Source organism: Tetrao urogallus (genome assembly GCF_951394365.1).
Source record: "Tetrao urogallus genome assembly, chromosome: 13".
NCBI classification, from domain to species: domain Eukaryota; kingdom Metazoa; phylum Chordata; class Aves; order Galliformes; family Phasianidae; genus Tetrao; species Tetrao urogallus.
This window is the reverse complement of record NC_136826.1, coordinates 6,624,101-6,643,381: the sequence shown is the minus strand read 5'-3', so window position 1 is coordinate 6,643,381 and position 19,281 is coordinate 6,624,101.

Sequence of the window (19,281 nt, the reverse complement as noted above, 5' to 3'; positions counted from 1 at the left end):
TAGTAAGCAATAGTAGTAATACTTTTAAAGAAAAAAAAAAATTATTTTCTTTTCTTCTGTAAAGAGCAACAACTTAAATGTAAACCGTGGATCATGAAGGTTATTGTAACTTTTTCCTGAATCAGTTTCTATAAGTAAATTAGCTAATATGCTTACAAATAAAGGTAGCTAAGAAAAAGGGGAAGAAGAAAGTTCTTCTTGAAATAAAAACTTAGTTATCACTGATAACTGATCTATAGAGCAAGTTTCACATACAAAGTGCTAATCACTATGCATATCATGGGAAACTTGCAAGAGTTTCCAATACATCTCTAAGATGAAGAGTATCAGAATTGTAAAAGGAGCGTTGCCCTCCAGTCTCATTTCTTTCAAATAATGCATGAAAGGCCAAGAAAGTGAAACTGTGCCAAAAAAAGTGTCACCAATGTTTTTCTTCCCCCAACACATACAATGACTCTAGTTTCCCTCATGGGAACTGTGACTGTTCAATCTGGAGAAGAGAGGGCTCCAGGGAGACCTCATACATCTCCACAACTCCCTGAAAGGAGGTCGTGGCAAGCTGAGGGTTGGCCTCTTGTGACAAGACCAGAGGGAATGGCCTCAAGTTGGGTTCAGTATAGGCTGGACATTAGGAAAAGTGTATTCTCTGAAAAGAGTGGTCAAGAACTGGAACAGGCTGCCCAGGGAGGTGGCTGAATCACCATCCCTGGAAGTATTCAAGAAACGTTTAGATGTTGTACTACAGGACGTGGTTTAGTGGGGAATTATTGGTAGCAGGTGGAAGGGGTGATCTTGGAGGTCTTTTCCAACCTTCGTGACACTATGATTCTATATTTAATAATTATTTCTGCATTAACATATGGAAAATGTCATATGGAAAATAATTTAATGATTAATAATTAAAGATTAATTTAAAAATCATTTTAAGGCGCTTCCAAAGAATTGCAACTCTTGTGGGATTTCCTTCCCTCCTTTTTTTTTTTTTTTTTTTAGTAGTGAAAACCATCAGTGCCCAAATGTAACCTGACACAAAAAATCAGCTACAATACCAAGGTAGCCCATTCTCCTCAAATATGAAAGCATAGGTCAGTATTAAAATTTTTTATTAATAGCTTTAATTTTTGGCAGCTCCTTCACTTCAAAAGCAATTTCTTTTGCAAATGAATATTCAAAACTCTGTAGGAGAGAGAATCTCCAATACTCACTGCCAACTTTTTACCAGTTCAGCTGAATTTCAGCATTTGAGGAGTACATTATTTTTAAACTTCTGATATCCTCAAACAGAACAGAATGTTTGCCAGAAGCCTCTAAATAGTACAAACATTTGTGCACTTTTACAAGGCAGGTAAAGACCTAAATTATGATGCTAATTAATTTTATATTTCCTTTGGCTACCCAAAGAAACCTGGAGCTGTTCAGCATTCATTGGATGATGATGGTTTTTTGCCAAGCATTCAGGTATGCTATTAACAGAACAAGCCAAAAGAGCTGAAGTCATGCTTTCTATAATAATTATGGAGAAAAAAGATAGTCATATTCAAGGCAAACACATGCAAAAGCAAGCACATACATAAGGCAGAAAGAAAGAAAGGGGTGCCAAAATACCTGAGACATTTAAAAACGCGTAAAAAGTTTAAACTAACGTTTATGCAGAACTAAGACAACAAAGACAAAACTACAGTTCAATGGCAGAAAGTACCAATCTACTCCACCAAGAAATATATTTGAGAGAAAGTATGGACAAAACAGGAACCAGATAATCTTGCAAAAGATGTAAGGCGTGGTTTGTGGTATGCACACGCTGTCCAAATAGGTCATGTAAGACATAGTAGATTTCTGTAATTGAACATGGGACAATAAACCAAACTTTCCCATTCACCCGCACTGTGTAGATGTGACAACATGGAGAGAAACAGACAGATGCTACGACATTAAATAGAAAATTTTTTCTTTCAAATCTACTTCTTTGTCTGCTTTTTACCTGCACAGTTGTTTGTTTTGTTCTTAAGATTTACATTCATATAAATGCAAAAGATATTTAAATTCTAATTACAATACACAAGTACTCACTTCCCTCTGCATTAATGAGCCAAAGCAATGGCTTCTCACCTGATTCTCAGCACACAAATGAAAGTAATTTCCCTTTCAGCCACTGATACAAGTTACTCTGCTCAGTTAGTATTAAATTGGGTAGCATTTACTGATCAACAAGTTATCAAATATCAAACTACTGTTAGTTCCCTACCAAGAGACATAGAACACCACTCCTGATTTGTTTATGTACCTGTTTTAAAATCAGAAGAGGATACTGCAGTGCACACATTTCAATGCAGTTGTTTCTGGAGAGCAGAGAAAGGCATGTATGTACTGTCATTCAAAGGGATTACAGAAACTCAGGTCCATGCTCTGACACTTGCTAGTTTTTCCTCTATTTATTTTGCTCCAGCCTTTAAGCTGGAATTTTTTTCTTCAGAATATTAAAAAAGTCTTCAAATATGCTTAATAAATCAATAAAAATAATCTTCTTAGGGTGTTTCTTTCAGTTAGACTGTATCAGGTCCCTCCTCATTTCACTTCATTTTAACCTCTACTTCCCATCCAAATGCCACTCAAAAGTTCGTCATTGGGATGGCCTAAATCCATTTGCCTCTTACTTTATCTGAAGAATGTCTATGACCGAAATAATACATGGTAGATGTACTGTCCTCTGTAGAGTTTTACCTCTTCACTTCTGGAGAGGCACCTGCTGGACAAAGAACTTACTGAGTTGCTTTCTTAACATTACTGAAATGAAGCAAATGCTGTTTAGAAGAAGTGGAATCACATATTGATGCTCAGCCAAGAACCATTACATCTGAGCATATTCAAAATAACAGATCTTTATTTTACAGCCCTAGCTCTCCTGTCAGAAATCTGATCAAGAAATGCAGTCAAGTTTTCCACTCTTCACAGAAGACTTGTTATATGAGTGTTTCATATGACTATGTTAACTAAAAAAATTGTGCCCTGCTGTACTACAGACATACAACTACCTAAGAATCAGCTATGTAGATCTGTTAATTATAAATACATACCTTCACTATAAGTATTCCCAACCTTTCCACCTAACTCACTCCCAAAACTGTTCTTATAGAGTCACTGCTCTCTTCCCATCTCATCACTGGTGAAGCTAATCTTGACATCAGCATATTACCACTTTATTGAGCATCCCCAATAGAATGTTAGAAAAACTACCACAGGGACCTGCACAGAAAAGTGCTGAAGTAGAGTTTTTACTTTGTTCAGCAATTGAGGAAACCCTTTTACATACACACATATCCAGGTAGCTGAATTATTCACAGAATGGTTTAGGTTGGAGGGGACCTTAAAGATCATCTAGTTCCAGCCCCTTTGCCATGGGAAGTTGCCAACCACTAGATCAAGTTGCCCAGGATTCCACCCAACTGTGCCTTGAATGTCTCTAGTAATAGAGGACCCACAACCTCTCTGGGCAGCATGTTCCAGCACCTCACGCCCTCCGAGTAAAAAATTTCTTCCTAGCAACTAACCTAAATCTACCCTCTTATAGTTAATGCCATTCCCCCTTGTCCTAACGCTATCAGACCATATAAAAAAATCAGGCCCTCTCCTACCTGTAAGCTCCCTCCAATGACTGGAAAGCAGCAATGAGGTTCTCCTCAGAGCTTTCTCTTCTGCACTCTGAACACCCCCAGCTCCCTCAGTCTTTCTTCATAAGAGAGGTGCTCCAGCCCTCTGAGCATCCTCAATGCCTTGCTCTGGACCCACTCCAACAACTTCACATCTTACCTGTGCTGGGGGCCCCAGATCAGGACACAGTACTGCAGATGGAGCCTCACAAGGCAGAGCAGAGTGGGACAATTCCCTCCCTCCCCTTCTGCCATCCCTCTGTTGATGCAGCCTGGGATACTGTTGGCCTACTGGGCTGCAAGCGCACACAGCTGGCTCATGCCCCACTTTTCCTTAGGCACAATCTGCCCTTGGCAAAGCCGTGCTCAGATCACCTCCATGTGCTGCATGTGGTTTAACATCTCTTCCAGGGGGATCCACTCTGTGATCTTCCCAGGCACAGAGGTGAGGCTCATCCACTTGGAGTTTCCCAGGTCCTAATTTCTCTCATTTTCTTGTATATGGGAATAATGTTTCCATTTTTCCAGTCTGTGGGAACTTTGCCTGACAACCACAATACTTCAACAAAGGAGAGCAGCCAGCTTCTTCACAACCCTGGGATGCCTCTCATCTGGCTCCACAGACTTGCATACATTCAACCTTATGAGGTGGTCTTGGATTTGCTCTGCTCTTACACTGAGAGGGATTTTGGTCCCTCAACTCCTGCTTAAAAGTTCAGGGACACAAGAGGCATTAGTAGCCTGACTGGCCATGAAGAACAAGGCAAAGAACTTGTTAAGTATCTAAGAATTCTTTAAGTACCTATAGTTTATACATCAGCAACTAGCAATCCTTAGTGTTTTGAAGATACAAAAAATCCACCTCATCACTTAATTCCTTTTAAAAAAGGTGAAAGTCTTAAGTTACGTTCTTTAAATCAGATTTTAATAGCTTGACCCAATCACCTTTGCAGCACATTTTCATAGATCTCTCTGCTACTTCCTTCAAGAAAAAGAAACAAAAGATCTCAAGCGCCTTGTTGCAACCTACTCTTCAATACTTTAATTTCAGAGCTGTTGGCCTCTGCCAAACATTCTGAGTCACTGCTTTTAAACTGAGTTGATCCATATATCATTGAAACTGTCTTAAACTGTTATAATTCCACACAGCTCAAGTAATTACTTCCAATTTTGATAGCATACAGGTTCAACTATCTCCATCTCCAAATTTTAAGAACAAGAAGTGTGTCTTAATTGCTAAGAGCCTGGCTGCAGGAATGACATTCCATCTTGGTACACCCTGCATACCCTGCCTCTGTTCAAGACGTAAGTGTGGAAGTTCCAAACTTCAAACAAGAGCGCCAATATTAACAAGATGCAATCCAACTACACATGTTCGGAGACATGAATAACCATTTGAGGCAAATGGCCTTGAAGTTACATGCTTACGGGAAGAAGTTCAGTTATATATTAAAACATTCAACCTCCTGTTTATGGTCCCTGAAGAAATGGATATAAATGTGCAAGTGCACAGAACGTTTGCATCGTCCTTCTGCCCATGATCTGTTACACTGCAGCACAAGTCTGGGCTTCAGGCAACTCTGTTCTTATGCCAAAATTGTATGGAATGCACAAAAAGGTCAAGTCTAGGAATTTATATGTTTCACAGTTATTTTGGAATTACGGGAAAGAACTTGGCTACACTAGGCATTGCACAGGTGTAGCTAACAGAGAGCATTCTATGGCTCAGACTTTTTCAATCAAAATTCCACTTTATCAGGAGCAGTGACTGTCCATGTGATTATTAGGACAGAAAAAATAGCTCAATCTGGGGAGATAAACTAAAGGATGAACTCCCATACCTTTTTTTGCACCATATTTCCACAAGTAAAGCATAGCCCTAATGCAAGAAGATTGTTTTCTAAAAGACTATTTTTCTAAAAGAATATTTTTCTAAAAAATATTTATTCCATATTAAAAAACAAAAAACTTTTCACTTTGTAAGACTATTACTCTAAGTTTGCTTTTGTTAATATTTTTCGGTAGAACAAAAAGAGTCAAGACGTAGTCACAGAAAGCATCATTTGAACTCTTAACTGTATAATGAATAAAACATTTTAGAAGTTAAATTGAAGAGCTGACTTACTGGTTATCCTATCCATTAGCAAACCTGAACTCCCAAACTTTTGAAGCATAAACTGTCATTATCGCAAACCGTGTCCTCTAACTCAGCAGCACATCTGTAAACAATTAAAATAATCAGTGAGTTTGAATTTTAAAAAATCATGAATCTAATGCTGTAGGTGGCACTTCCACCCCTCAAAGCGTCCAAAGCTAGGTTGGATGGGACTAGATGGTCACTGAGATCCCTTCTAACACAAACAATTCTATGATCTCTGGTACGAGGAATTATCAAGTAAATGCTGAGACTGTGGTTGGTAGGCACTAAGTACAAGAGAAACTGGCTCAGCACAGCTACTTGACATTTAAACAAATGAGACTAGCAGCAGTTTGAAAACGCTGAGGCTGCTAGATCAATAGATGTCAGTTGAAAATAATCTCATTTTAGAGAAGGGGGCTTAATTTCACATGAAATTTAAATGAGCTTGAAGGGTTATGATTTCTATTGCTAACGAGGTGTTATGGTAGAAGATGTGATAACTCCAGGCCAAGGCACTTAAATGGAAGCCTTTACACTGATGCATGCATTACATAGGGACTACATAGCAGGACTCATGCAGCATAACAACAGCTGTGCTGTAAATACAAGACTGGACAAGAAATGGGCAAGAAGAGTAGAAGGAGGGAAGGCACAGCAAGAAGTGGAATGGATGACATTTAATGAAGGAAATGTGGTGAGAAGTCAGGGGAAAAAAAGAAAAGGAAGAAAAAACCTGGACAAATCTCACAAACAAGCATTAGGCCGTTTTGTCAGCAACACAGCATTGTTAACTTCTACTCGCAACACTTTATCTGTGGAAAAACTTCAAGTTCTTACTGTTTCCTGTGAATTAAGTACAACTGAATGCTATAGCATTCAAATTAAGGAATGATTTTTTTCCTTTTGAAAAAAGTAAATGCTTAAGAAATCCTTCAGGATTAGCATCAGCTCATGAAAAGAGAGTCCCGACAACAGCTTTCCAAAGCAATGTTTCAGCTTTCTTTGCGGGCAAAGCAGGAGTTTTTCCACAACACAGCATGCTACTCAAGTAGTCCTCTGTCAATGCATGGAAAGTAGAATGTCTGGATACTGCAGCACTGGGTAATGCAATACAGATGATTTCACCTTTAGGTCTTCAGTTCAAAAAAATTCAACCCAGAAAGTGTCATCACCTGATTTTTTTTTGTTCTATTTAGAATACAACGTTCCCCAGATCAAGAGTTTCTCTGTAGTCCCTCTTTCCTTGTGCAAGGCACTGCACCTATAGTAAGAAATAGACCTTCCCTACAGATTCCATATTGTAACCAGTCTGAAGATAGGAAGGAAAAAGAACACAGGAGACTGAACTGCATTGTTGAAATTTACTGAGTCAGACGTAAAAACAATTCTGACTCCCAAGTTGATGACATTCTTGTGCTTTATTCAGGTTGCCATGAAAGCAATATTTCCTTTCACCTAGAAGATAATACGCACACATGTGCAGCAAGATCTGAGCTTCAGCATACATCATCCTTACAAACAAGTGCATATTTTCCTTCTACCTCCACGTGGAAGAGGGCTGATGCCTCCCCACAGCAATGGGCTCAGTGTGCATAGGATGTAGAGGTGATCAGTGTGCACAGGGAGCACATTCCAGATTCATAGAATCATAAAATCTGGATTCCCAGACATCTAGGCTGGACTGAATCACCACTTTGAGTATCTGGGAAACCTAAGCAGAAGTAAAAACAACAAAGCTCGTTTCTACCTTCACAAAGTAACCATGTCCAAAATATACAACATCTTCCTTAACATCAATTAAAAGGAGCATTCTTCCACTCTGCTCTATGAGAACCCCCTATGATTATAATTGCACATGATACCAGAAAAGAATTATTTGCATTAATTCTCTTCTGACACCAAAAGTGGCCTTTCCAGGCAAGGCTGCAGGGTGTGCAGGAATCCTGCACACAGGCCACAGTATCCCTTAAGCACTTGTTATGGATGCTACATTTGACTGACCTAGATAACAACATCCTTTATCAGTAAATAATAATAAATGTATTACAATAAAATGAAACCCTCAAAGGTGAGGGAGCCATCCAGAATAAAGTATCAGCCCAGAGTACTGTAATGCTGTTATTTCTCCATCCACATCTCCATATTATCTCTCACCACTCTTCTGCAACAATAAACAGATATTCTCCTACTACAAGTCTATTTCCACTGTAAATCATTTCAGTCCTGACATCTTCACTGGGGGGGAAAAATAACATGTGACCTTATCTAACTTAAATATGGTCTTAATTTTAACACCAAAAAAAATGGTTTATGAAATTCAGGAGCTTACGGAAACTGGGGGAATATAGGTCTGCCTCGGGGTGTAGCATATGGATTTAATTTCCCCTACATTTTCCACCAAATTCTAAGAACTTCAGTAATCTTTTATTATTGAGTGACACAAAATCTTAACTCAAAATCTTGCCCAGAAGAATCGAAGGTCTGAATGATGCACTGGGAAGGAGAAACTTGAAACAGCCAAACAACTGCAAAACCTTGCATGGTCTTGTTTTCTTCCTAACTTTGTCCAGGTAAGTTGCAGAACCATTTTTTTTAAAATGCTATTTTATTTGAATAGAAGAATGTTTCTATTTTGATATTCACTTCAACAGGAAGGAAATCCTCCATCCCCAGGACCTTTCCACCTCTCTTTGCATAAAGTTTTCTCTCTTTTATTGTTGGTTTTCTTCCAAACATCTTCGTGTCAGCCAGCAGAGCCCATTAGATGTCCATGCCTTCAAAAAGTGAGAAATCTTGACTTGAATCAGCACTAGCCCATATGCTAAGGATAACCTGGACACTGCTCCCACTAAGGTAAATTAGATAGACAATCTGATTAGCATTACAGGAAGTCATTTAGCTGCTGTCAAGTTGTTTGGGTTTTTGTGGTTAATAATGGAGCAAATTTTAGGCAGCACTTTAAAAGCATTCCAAGGTTTACTTTGTAGGTCTTTTCATACGCTTCCTACTGTACCTCAGGTGTAGCACCTAGAAGAGGCTGATAAGGAATTAAAAAGTTAGTGAGCGAGTCAAGCGACCATCAGTCACAGGCAGAGGTAGCCACCAAAAACCAGGTGGAAATAGCCTGTGTATTGTGGTGGCACAACCCCAGCTGCTTCTTTCCTCTACCAATTTCAGTGCTGTGGTCATAGAAAGACTGATAACACGTCCCTGGGACAGTGCTACAACTAACAGGTTGATCCTGCCTGAGGAAATGTAGAAATAACCAGCCTCAGAGTTGATTTCAAACTTTCTTTCTTACAATCCACATTTCCAGGAACTGTACTTAAAATCTTTAGGCACAAACAATATTCTCACACCCAAAGCCACCAAGGAAACTTCTCCCAGGAGCACAGCAGAAAACTGGGAGGACTTGCTACAGCACTGCAAGAGCACTGAGGCAGCCAGGACATCACAGATGTTACTCTCAAGAAAGCACTGCAAGAACATTCCTGTGCTACTGCAACTTCAGAGTTTTATTTTACTTAGCAGCTGTGCATACAGAGGCACCATGTCCCCTGTACCCCTCCTGTTCAGCCTGTGTTACCAGGTGGCACCTAGGGGTAACATAAGAAACCACCCAAAGAGCTCAGTGACACCAAATACTCCTGTCTCCAACTGATCCAGCTGTCAGCTTACAAAGTATTGCAAAAAAGAATTAAAAAAATCTACAGTACTCACACTTACTACACACTTCAAGCATATCTGTATAGAGATTGAAATGCACCTTATTATTACTGTTACCTGTTTATAAGCATTTTGTTTTGTCATCTTTTTTTTCATGATGTAAATGTTGTTCTCCATATTTCTAAGTGTATGCAGTGGAGACTGAAATAATAAAAGAAATTCACTGGAAACTGTGAGATGCCTCAATAAAAAATGCTTTTAAAATATTAAGAGATTATTCCCATATTCACTAAACATGCAAATGTACTACCTGGAAAAGGAACTTGTTATAAAATGGCATTCGAGGTGTTGTTTTTTAATCTTTACAACATACAAACAAAATAAGAAGCACTGCAATGAAGGGCATCAGTAGTCATTGATGGCTTGAAACAAGGCAAAGATAATGCACTTTCCCTTCCTGCTAAGAAAGAAATAAAGGTGACGTGTCCTGTTGTTATTCTAGTTCCATCAGCTGCCCAGAACCAACTCTGTTTGTTTCACAAAACTGAACTACCTCAAAGAATGTGCTTTTCTACTGGTGCGAAAAGTGATGAGGTGTGGAGCTCCTCACCCCCCACAGAAATTCTGTGCCATGTCAAAACCAAGACATGGGCATTTTTCTTATTGAAAGACATCTCTCCTTCAATTCATGACAGTAAAATCTCAGGTCAAAGAAATACAAAGTATAGTATCATAGAGGCTTACAAAAGAGTTCTTACACATCACTCTCCCCTGTATCCACCAAAAATCCCTAACAAGGGAGGAAAGGCATCCTGCTGGACTGTGAGAGAGCCTGAAGCCACCAGATAGTCTATGAGGTAACCTCATTATCCAGTGCATAATGCCAAAGGCAAAACAGGTGCAAGGATACTGAAGCGGGAGGAAAGCACAGCCTGTTAACAGAAACCTCCAATTTTAACAGCATTAAAATATTTCCAAATGTTCAGAGACAAAACTTCACAGTGCAGCAGACATTTCTTAATGGAAAAGTAGCAGAAAAATGTGAATTGCTGGAAAGACACAGCATGCTGAAGACAGGGTGTGCATTCCCTCTTTTTGGTTCAAATTATTAACACTTGGACCTATGGGGCATGAGTTTCACTTTGCTTCCCACAGTGAGGAACATGAAAGAACAATAACTATCCTTTTGTATTGCATCTGTAAGCTTTTCTTTTCAGAGGACCAGAACACGATTGACTTTTTCATAGACTCTGTAAATAAGAATGCTCAACAGGAGAAGTTGTATCAAAACTGCTGCCTGTCTCAGTCCGCCTGCCCCATTTCCAGTGCAGATCAGATGGCAGTAACTACTACCTAGTAGCAAACCTGGTGCAGACAGTGGAATTACCCAGTTGCAGAGTCAAAGTGAGGATGACACCACCTCAAGCAACCAATACAACCAAAAGCTGGAGCTGGCATCTGGTCTGTGTGAGAAAATAAAGACTAAGAGTTCCAGGAGTCTTGATATCACAGCACTCTGATTCTCTGTGATGCATTTCTCAGATGTTTAATGTCAACCTTTATCTAAATTCAGTTTCTTGCATTCCCTCTCTTCCCACATTTGGATCACACACTGCCCTTTCATTTATGATAAGGTCAGCAAATGGCTTAACGTGGCTCTTAATGAGCAGTGCTCCTTTTTGAGAGTGAAAGCCTTGGATTTTTGTTCTGTTCTTGTCATCTTCTACAAACTTTTCTTCTTTTTTAAATATCAATTTCTCACCCCTCTTAAAACTCTTCTCAACTCTTAATTGTTCATTAGTATTACTACTGTCATTTAGTTTTACTGAGTTTGGATAACTGTTAGAAACACTATTTCCAGAGTAGAAAAAATTCAATGAGTTTTTTTCCAGTGAAGCCATCTTTAGATAAGAGTTATACCAGAGGAAGTACATGTATGTGAAGGAAACAACCACCAAAATCTCATAAGAATTACTAGCACTTAAATACCTTTTCAAAGTCAATGCTGCCTAATTAATCTTTAATAGCCATAATAAATTGGTTGGCAAACACAGAAATACAGAAACCGAAGGAATAAAAGGACAGCTTTAAAGGGTCAAATTCAGGGTTTATCTTTGCCAGTATTTAGCCTGTATGAACTGATAGACAAGTAAAATAAAATATTAGAATTAAAAAAGATTCTAAAAGGAATGGAACAAGACAGCAAGAGCACGCATGATTAACAATGAACTACAGAGGCTCTCCGTGCAGCATATTTGTACCCAGGATGCTGTCTCAGCCTTTCCAAGGCTCTCTCTCCAGTAGATCACAAGCTCCTGAATAATTTCATTCATGCTGTTGGTTGTGCAGTCTGTGTCATTTCCATGCCCTGATCATCCACCTCATACTCAGCGAGCGCAGAGCAGGACAGATATTTCAGCATCCTGCTTAGTTAAAATAGTGTGAAAGATGTCTAATCATGCAGATCCCTAGATTAAATATTTAAGCTCTAGGTCCAGACACTAATAGCCAGGCAAATGCTTCCTTACACAGGCATGTATACCATTTTCCAGTCTGGCCAGAGCTCTCCAACAATTCACAGCATTATTTTCTTTTACATTCATCTGGCAAGACTCCAGATAATTTAATTTGCTTGTTTCACCTGTCCGTCTTTCCTGTAAGGACTCATACTGTGATGCCTATAATCCAGAACACAGAAGTCTACCGTGTTATTTATTAGCTTTTTTTCAGGACTACGGTTTAGTGGTTTCAATGGAAAACTCAGAAAAACGAAACCTCATTCCTGACCTCAGTCAATCACTGTTCCCCACAGTTAAGCTACTTGGGATTGTTTGCCAAAACAATTTAGAAGTGCATTTTGCACATTCTTTCCTTGCCTGTAAAAAAATGTGAAAAATATTTTGGTAGATCCGTTACCTATTTATAAATACTTAAACTCACCGTGAAAAGAGTTGTGCCGGCATGAGGTGAATACCTGTTGATTCCACTCTATTTAGTTTTGCAGGGGGGTTCTTACACAGTCATTTGTTAGACTTTTTTTCTTTGGAAATAAATCTTCTTTGATCTTCTGATTCCTGATTGCGGTGCTCTTCATGGAACTTTTTCCAGCAGGTATGTCTGCTATTACAGGCAGGCAGTACAATCTAATTTGCCATTTAATAGGAGCTAATCTTCCCAGGTCTTTTCCATCCTTCCACTTTGTGCTTTGGCACAAACCCAGGTGTCATTGTTTCCATGCAGTCAACTTTACTGAAAAATCTTTCCTGAAGTTTCTGTCAAAACTTTGTTTGAAGATGCACAATTCAGAATTCACCCATGTTCCTACTTCCAGATGCTATTATATTTGCCGGCCTTTAAGAGTTATCACCTACCTATTCATGAACACTCTTCTCTTTCGATCCAATCTAGTCAAAGATGGATCCAGAATAGTGCCAGCCATAGAAACATCTGAAGCAAACTGGACATTGCCAATGACATTAGCTTTTATTTCAGTGAGATTCAGAACAGCTCCTTTAGAAACAGTAGAATCATGAAATAAAAACAAGATCAAAAACCAGCATAGCTTTTGAGTGAGAAAAGAATAATCTTTGTAACCAAGCTTTCTCACGTGCACTTAATGCAATACCATCAACTCCTGTAATCCCTGCTGCACAAAGGATGGAAAGATTGCAATGGATGAAGTTATAACTTTCAAGGGCATCATTATAACACAGTAGAGGCAAAACATCCTAACAGCATGACAACACAGTGTTATTGACATTCTAGCAATCTGAGTGCTAAATAACGCTAGCTAAACTCAAACTGTTTGTAGCCTAACAAAGCATAATGGAAATCACAGATGATGCACAAAATCACTGAAACTGCTGGCAGCAAGTCTACTCTTCGTATGTACAGTTCTCTAATGTCTTCTTGAATGACTGTTGTGCTAACTGAAGTAGGTTCATACTATGAGACTGACTTTATCCTCTACAGAACAGCACATTTCTCCAACAGACACAAAAGTATCAATTGTATGAATGCTGAAATAGTTTGGCAAGTTTTATGTGAGACCAGTGTCGAGATCTCAGTAGTTTTGTTCGACTGCGGTGATTTTTTTCTTCAGACTGCCCTTCTGCAGGATATTCAACAATTTTCCCTCTTCTGATAAAAGATATGGACTGATAACTGTATGCAAGTTTTTCACTCATGTTGCATCATAATGATCACTAATTTAATAATGAAAACCCTGATTTACAGATCCCCTTTATTTCATTCCAGCATGGAAAGAACACTGAAGAAAACTTGTGAATCTTAATGCTCAATACAAAGAAATTTACATCCTATTATGGAATAGTTATAGACTAGGTCAGACTGTGGAATGACATAAGGAAAACTCAGGAATTTTATGTCTCAGGATGCATACCAGTCTCCCATGCTTGCTTAAGACAAATCTTAATACTAGCAGTTCGATGACCAACAGAATGAAACTATTCTTTTCTCCTTTCCTTCTATTTCCTCTACCATAGTAACTTCAGCATATACTTCCTTTAAGTTCTTGTTCCATCATCCTCTTTTCTTCCTTTTCCACACCAGCCTCCTATGCTCTCCAGCTCCCATCAAGACTGCTTTCCCATTTGGCTGTCCAAGAGGCACCAGGAGAAAAGTTTATACCTGTTGACCAGCTGGTAATGGTGAGCCAACTAGTAGGCAAGATGATCCCTCAGAATGAGTAACATTTGAATTCTATGTATGTGCCTTTTGGTAAGAACACTACTTCACACATCTTTTCTTTACTCAACCCCTCTTTCCCACATAACATACAGACACTTCATTCCCTTGAAATTACAAGCTTAGAGAGAATGTGTGCCATCATGCAGTCTAGAGACAGGGATGGAGGGGCATAAGCTAACTGCCTTCAGATACATCACAAGACTACTGAAAACATCCAGGAGGAGTCCTGGATGAATAGGATGAGAAGAAAAAGGACTGATTTTTCATCACAAAATATTCAGATTAGACATGTAGGAAATTATCTAGTGGTTCCAGTTTAATTAATTACATTGCTGATAGAAGACTGGAACAGCATCTCTAGGACTTTTAAGAACAGGTGAGCTGAGACCACTGGAAAGAAACCAGGTGTATCTTGGTTCCACCTGCTCAGAACAGGTGGACAAAATGCCTTCAGAATTCATCTATCCTTGTTTGCCAAGGTTCAGTTTACACTAAGAGAAATGGACACACAGAAAGGCAGGGTATAAAACTTCCATCAGAAACAGCATGAATTCTAACAACCGAACAAGACAAACTGAATTTCTCTCTCTAGTGGAATATGAGTTAAAGCATATACAAACTGCTACAGGAACACAATGCTCACCACAGTGATTCTTAGGAGTCCAACATCTTTACTCTAATACCAAATCAAAATATAAAAATGAAAGTCTGTAGGGAAGAAAACAAATTACAAATGGGTTTGTAAAAATCAGATTAGTTAATCTCTTGTACATTTTACTTATAACTTCTCATTTTATTTCTTAACACTCTATGCCATTAAATACTTGGGTAGGGTTTTCTTTTGTTATTTTACTAGTTGTTTGGTTTTTCTCCCTGCTTGAGCAAAAGTAGTAAATGGATCAGTTTCCCTTTAAGGGCCGGATGGCTCTGCCAGCTTAGCCAGTATATGAAACATTTCCAAAGAAGTTTCTTGCTCATCACAGCAAGGAACAGAATATTTAAAAACCCCAAACTTAAAAATCCCAGATGGTCTTGAAGTCGTATTTAAATGAACTGCGTGAGTATACAGTCAGATCTGCCCAAGAAACCCTTATAACAGAGACTGAAAACCATAAATGTTCTCAGTTTATTAAAAACTGATTTGACACCAGCATAGACTATTTCAAACTTTTTCCTCACGTTGCAGAGCTAGACACACTTCTCAAAATATTTGCTTTCAATAAAGTGACAGCAGCTCCTCAAGTAGAGTTATGTAAGAGCCAGGTATTTGATTTTTTTTGTTATATTTCATGTTATATTGTCTGTTGAATAAAATGCTTTAAAAACATTAACGTAATATAGAATTTCAGACTCTTAATCATTTTGACAGGTTTTCTGAAACTCTTCAGAGCAACGTTTGAGTAAAAATCCCTTGCTATACACAGCCCTGAAAGTGGTTCAGAATGGGGGGAAGGGGAGCGAAGGGCCACAAAGGTCTCCCTTCTAAAAACACATGCATTCATTAGAAGAGAAAAATGCCTGGAAATTTGGCACAAAGAAGAGTGTTTAAATGAAGCCTGCCTGAGGGGATAGCCCTGACTTGCACTCTTACCAACTGGATGGATATCATGTGACTGTTAACAAGTATTACGTACCATGTAAAAAAATCTCTGTGAGAAACCACACCATGCAACACTATATACAACTTCAGAGACAATACTTTCTGAAGGGGAAATGTTTCTAGATAGTTTCATGGTCGTTACACAAGTGCCTGCAGTCAAAAATGACAACAAGCCCAAACCAAAACACTATACGCTGTGCTTTTAGGATGCCCATCAGAGGTGAATTTGGATCAGAAGTTCATTAACAAATAGGCAGGATTTCAGGTGAGCTTATTTAGAACACTGATTATTTTATGTCTTAACTGCAGTTTTTTCAGTTTCTTCTTCCCAATATGTGCTCCAACTTCTAGACCTATGTGCAAGTTGTCTTCATCTTACATCATAGCTCTCTGAAGGGACTATTTAATCGCTCAAATGCCAGAGTCTACGTGCCAATTTATGTGCTCTCATCTGATAATCAAATCCACAGTTAAAACAGCAACGAACTCAATGTGCACTTGGTTTTCCAAACCACAATTATTCAAAAAATACTTCGGAACCAACACAAAGCAGCCTTCCTTAACACTACAGACAACTCTTTTTTGGCCTGAAGCCTTCAGTATTCATTGTCCCCCATGGCACATGAGTAACTAATTTCATATATCTATAAATAAAATATATAAGCTTTCATACAAGGATATATTATAGTTCAAACACAGAGACAAACTTGTAGCTGTCAAATGGAAGTGTTTTATAACTTTTTGCTCTACATAATTCTCTTTTTGGAGAAGGTTTAAATGAAAAGCACCTCACGAGTCATTTTTCAGAATGTTACAGTAATAGAATGTTATAAAATAGACTCAGTGTTTAAGATACATTTTTATAAGTAAACACACTACAATAACGACAATCCCACTGTCAGATGGAGACAACTTCCTAACAAACTACGAACAAGTTAGTCATCCACCTTTGTCCATTTTTCTTTAAACTTATGATGGAAATGAATGCTCTGTATGAGCTGCTACCCCAGGAAAACTCAGTTCAGATTCAGCATCTGGAAGCTGATGAAGTATTGCTTTTGCCCATTTTCACAGCTGCAGCTGACTGCAAGAGAAGGGCGAGTGATTAACCCAGGGTCACTGAATGAGTCAGTGCAAGGGGATTACAATTAACGCTGCTGGCTGCCAGTGCCAGCCCTTGTCCTCCTGCCACCACCTAGCCAGCCTACACCAGCCTTAGCACACACAAACGATGGACTGGATAAAGCCAGCCAGCCAAGGGACAATTTCCACTGTGCACAGCAATGTCAATCTACTCAGTCTTCATCTGTAAATACTCTTCAATTGCAGTACAGCCCTGCCAATACATCTCACTTTGGCCTGTCAAACATTGGTACGCTCACCACGGGCCCCTGCTGAACAGAGACTGCCTGCTGTGCCAGATGGAGAAGTGGCTGTGGAACTAGATAATTAATTGGAAAATTCAACACCAACCTGCACCTGGATCCAACAGTTCACTGACACCACAAAAAGAAAACGTAGCTCTGGTCAGAGCAATACGGATACAAACCATACACCTCAGAGCTAGGTTGCTTACGTGAATGTCAAACAGCACTCAGTCTCACAGTATTTTGAGAACAGTTATAATGAATATTAAACCATAAACAAAACCAATCATCACAGATCAGCACCAGTTCTAGAGTACATGCAAGACAAAGCAGAAGTAAATGGCATGTGAATATCATTTCTACATCAATATCTGACTGTAAATCTGCATGCTATACAATACAGCTAGAATGACAAGACATTATGTAAAAGGTTGTTTCTCAATGCAGATTGCTACTGTCTCAAGCTAGACTTTCTGTAATCTTATTTTCTTAAGGTTGAAGTCATAAAAACAGCTCTGACTGCAGGACCCTTAGATCCACAACAGCTAGCTTTAATTGAGCTGGTCTCAGCATCCAGAAGAATAGGGCTGCGGGGACTTTGCTCACCTACATGGTGCACACACCACTCTACTCTGGATCCAGGGCTGCTGTTAAACACGGCCCACAGACTAAGCCTTGCCTGGATGGGTTTACGTGCAATCACATGCAAGGCTCAAAACATTTCAGACCAAAGTCACATGGAAATTGCTCTTCTCATAACTGAGTTTTGTACTTTCTGGACAGCCCTCGAACTGTCATCTTTTGTCAGATTTGTGAGCATTTTTCTGAAGAAAAGGCTCTCAAGCATCTGTGGCTCACCTGATGTTTTGTAATGTCATTAATCAATCACATCTGATATACTGGGCTTCCTCCATGAAAACTAGAATCAGTTTCCTTGCATTGATTCACTGCCAAGATCCTTCAAGATCCAGCATCATAGGGTAGTGGCATTTGTCAAGAAACAGCACTGTGCAGGATACAGTTTTAACACCAGACTTATTCTGTTCCTCAGTCTGTGGCATGGGATCGTGTGCAAAGAACTGAAAACAGATGGGAAAGATATCTAACTCATGAAAGGATAACTCATTTATCCTACAACAGTGCTTAATTCATTTTCTTTTAAGTTTTCCTAAGGACATTTTGCAGGTACAGCTCAGAATAACGTATACGTGCAGAGACATGAGCATAAGAATTCCATGTTTGCCGCTTAATTCTGAATTAAGATATTTTAAAAGTTATAATTACATAACCAGTGCTATGCAGCTATAGTTCCTATATAGTTCATATTGGTTATGATGGAATGAGGAAGAGAGAGAAAAAAACTGAAAACTATCTATATGGCCTTAGTGGATAACTTACAAGTTACATTATAGTTATAAGATAAGCTCAGTGTAAATGGAGAAGAAGAAACTAGTGAAAAGGAAAACGAAAGCAATTATCTTGAGCTGTCTACATGTAGACTGAACTCTATTTTCCTCTGCCAAGCAGCTGGACACACTAAAGGCTGCCTATGTTTTCAGGTATCACCACTCAGAATCTTGGTCTGGAATGTGTAGCAAAGCAGAAGAGAGTCCCATGCATGCCAGTATAGCCAGCAAATTCATTCGTGGCTATCTGGTCACAGGCTGCTGTTTCTTTTCCTTTCATTCTCACGTGCACCATGTCTTTAAGGTGGAACTTCTGCAAGTGACAGATTTCAGATCTCGAATGAACCAACCCACACAGAAGCAAGCCTTCACAAAATCAAACAAAGTAGAAGTTACAGAATCATTCTTATCTACTAGAACATATACAACAAAGCCCTTAGTTCTTAAATTTAGTATTTGTATTTGGAAGGTCCCAAATCAACTGCTTAAATGCCAAGAAATACAGGCATAGATTCACAGCAAAAGAGTTTTACAGAGGTAGAAAAAAAAAAAAGCAATTCCTCCAGTTATACAAGAATTAGTCATTTCAGCTGCTCCCTTGTAGCAGTAAACCAACCTGCTGCCATGCAAGATACCCCGCTGCCAGTCATCCCAACCACCCTCAGGGGAGGATGGGGGCTGAGTCCTATGCAGTCATTATGGGGGGCACCTAAGGCAGGAGCAAACACCTTGCAGCTCTCTGCTG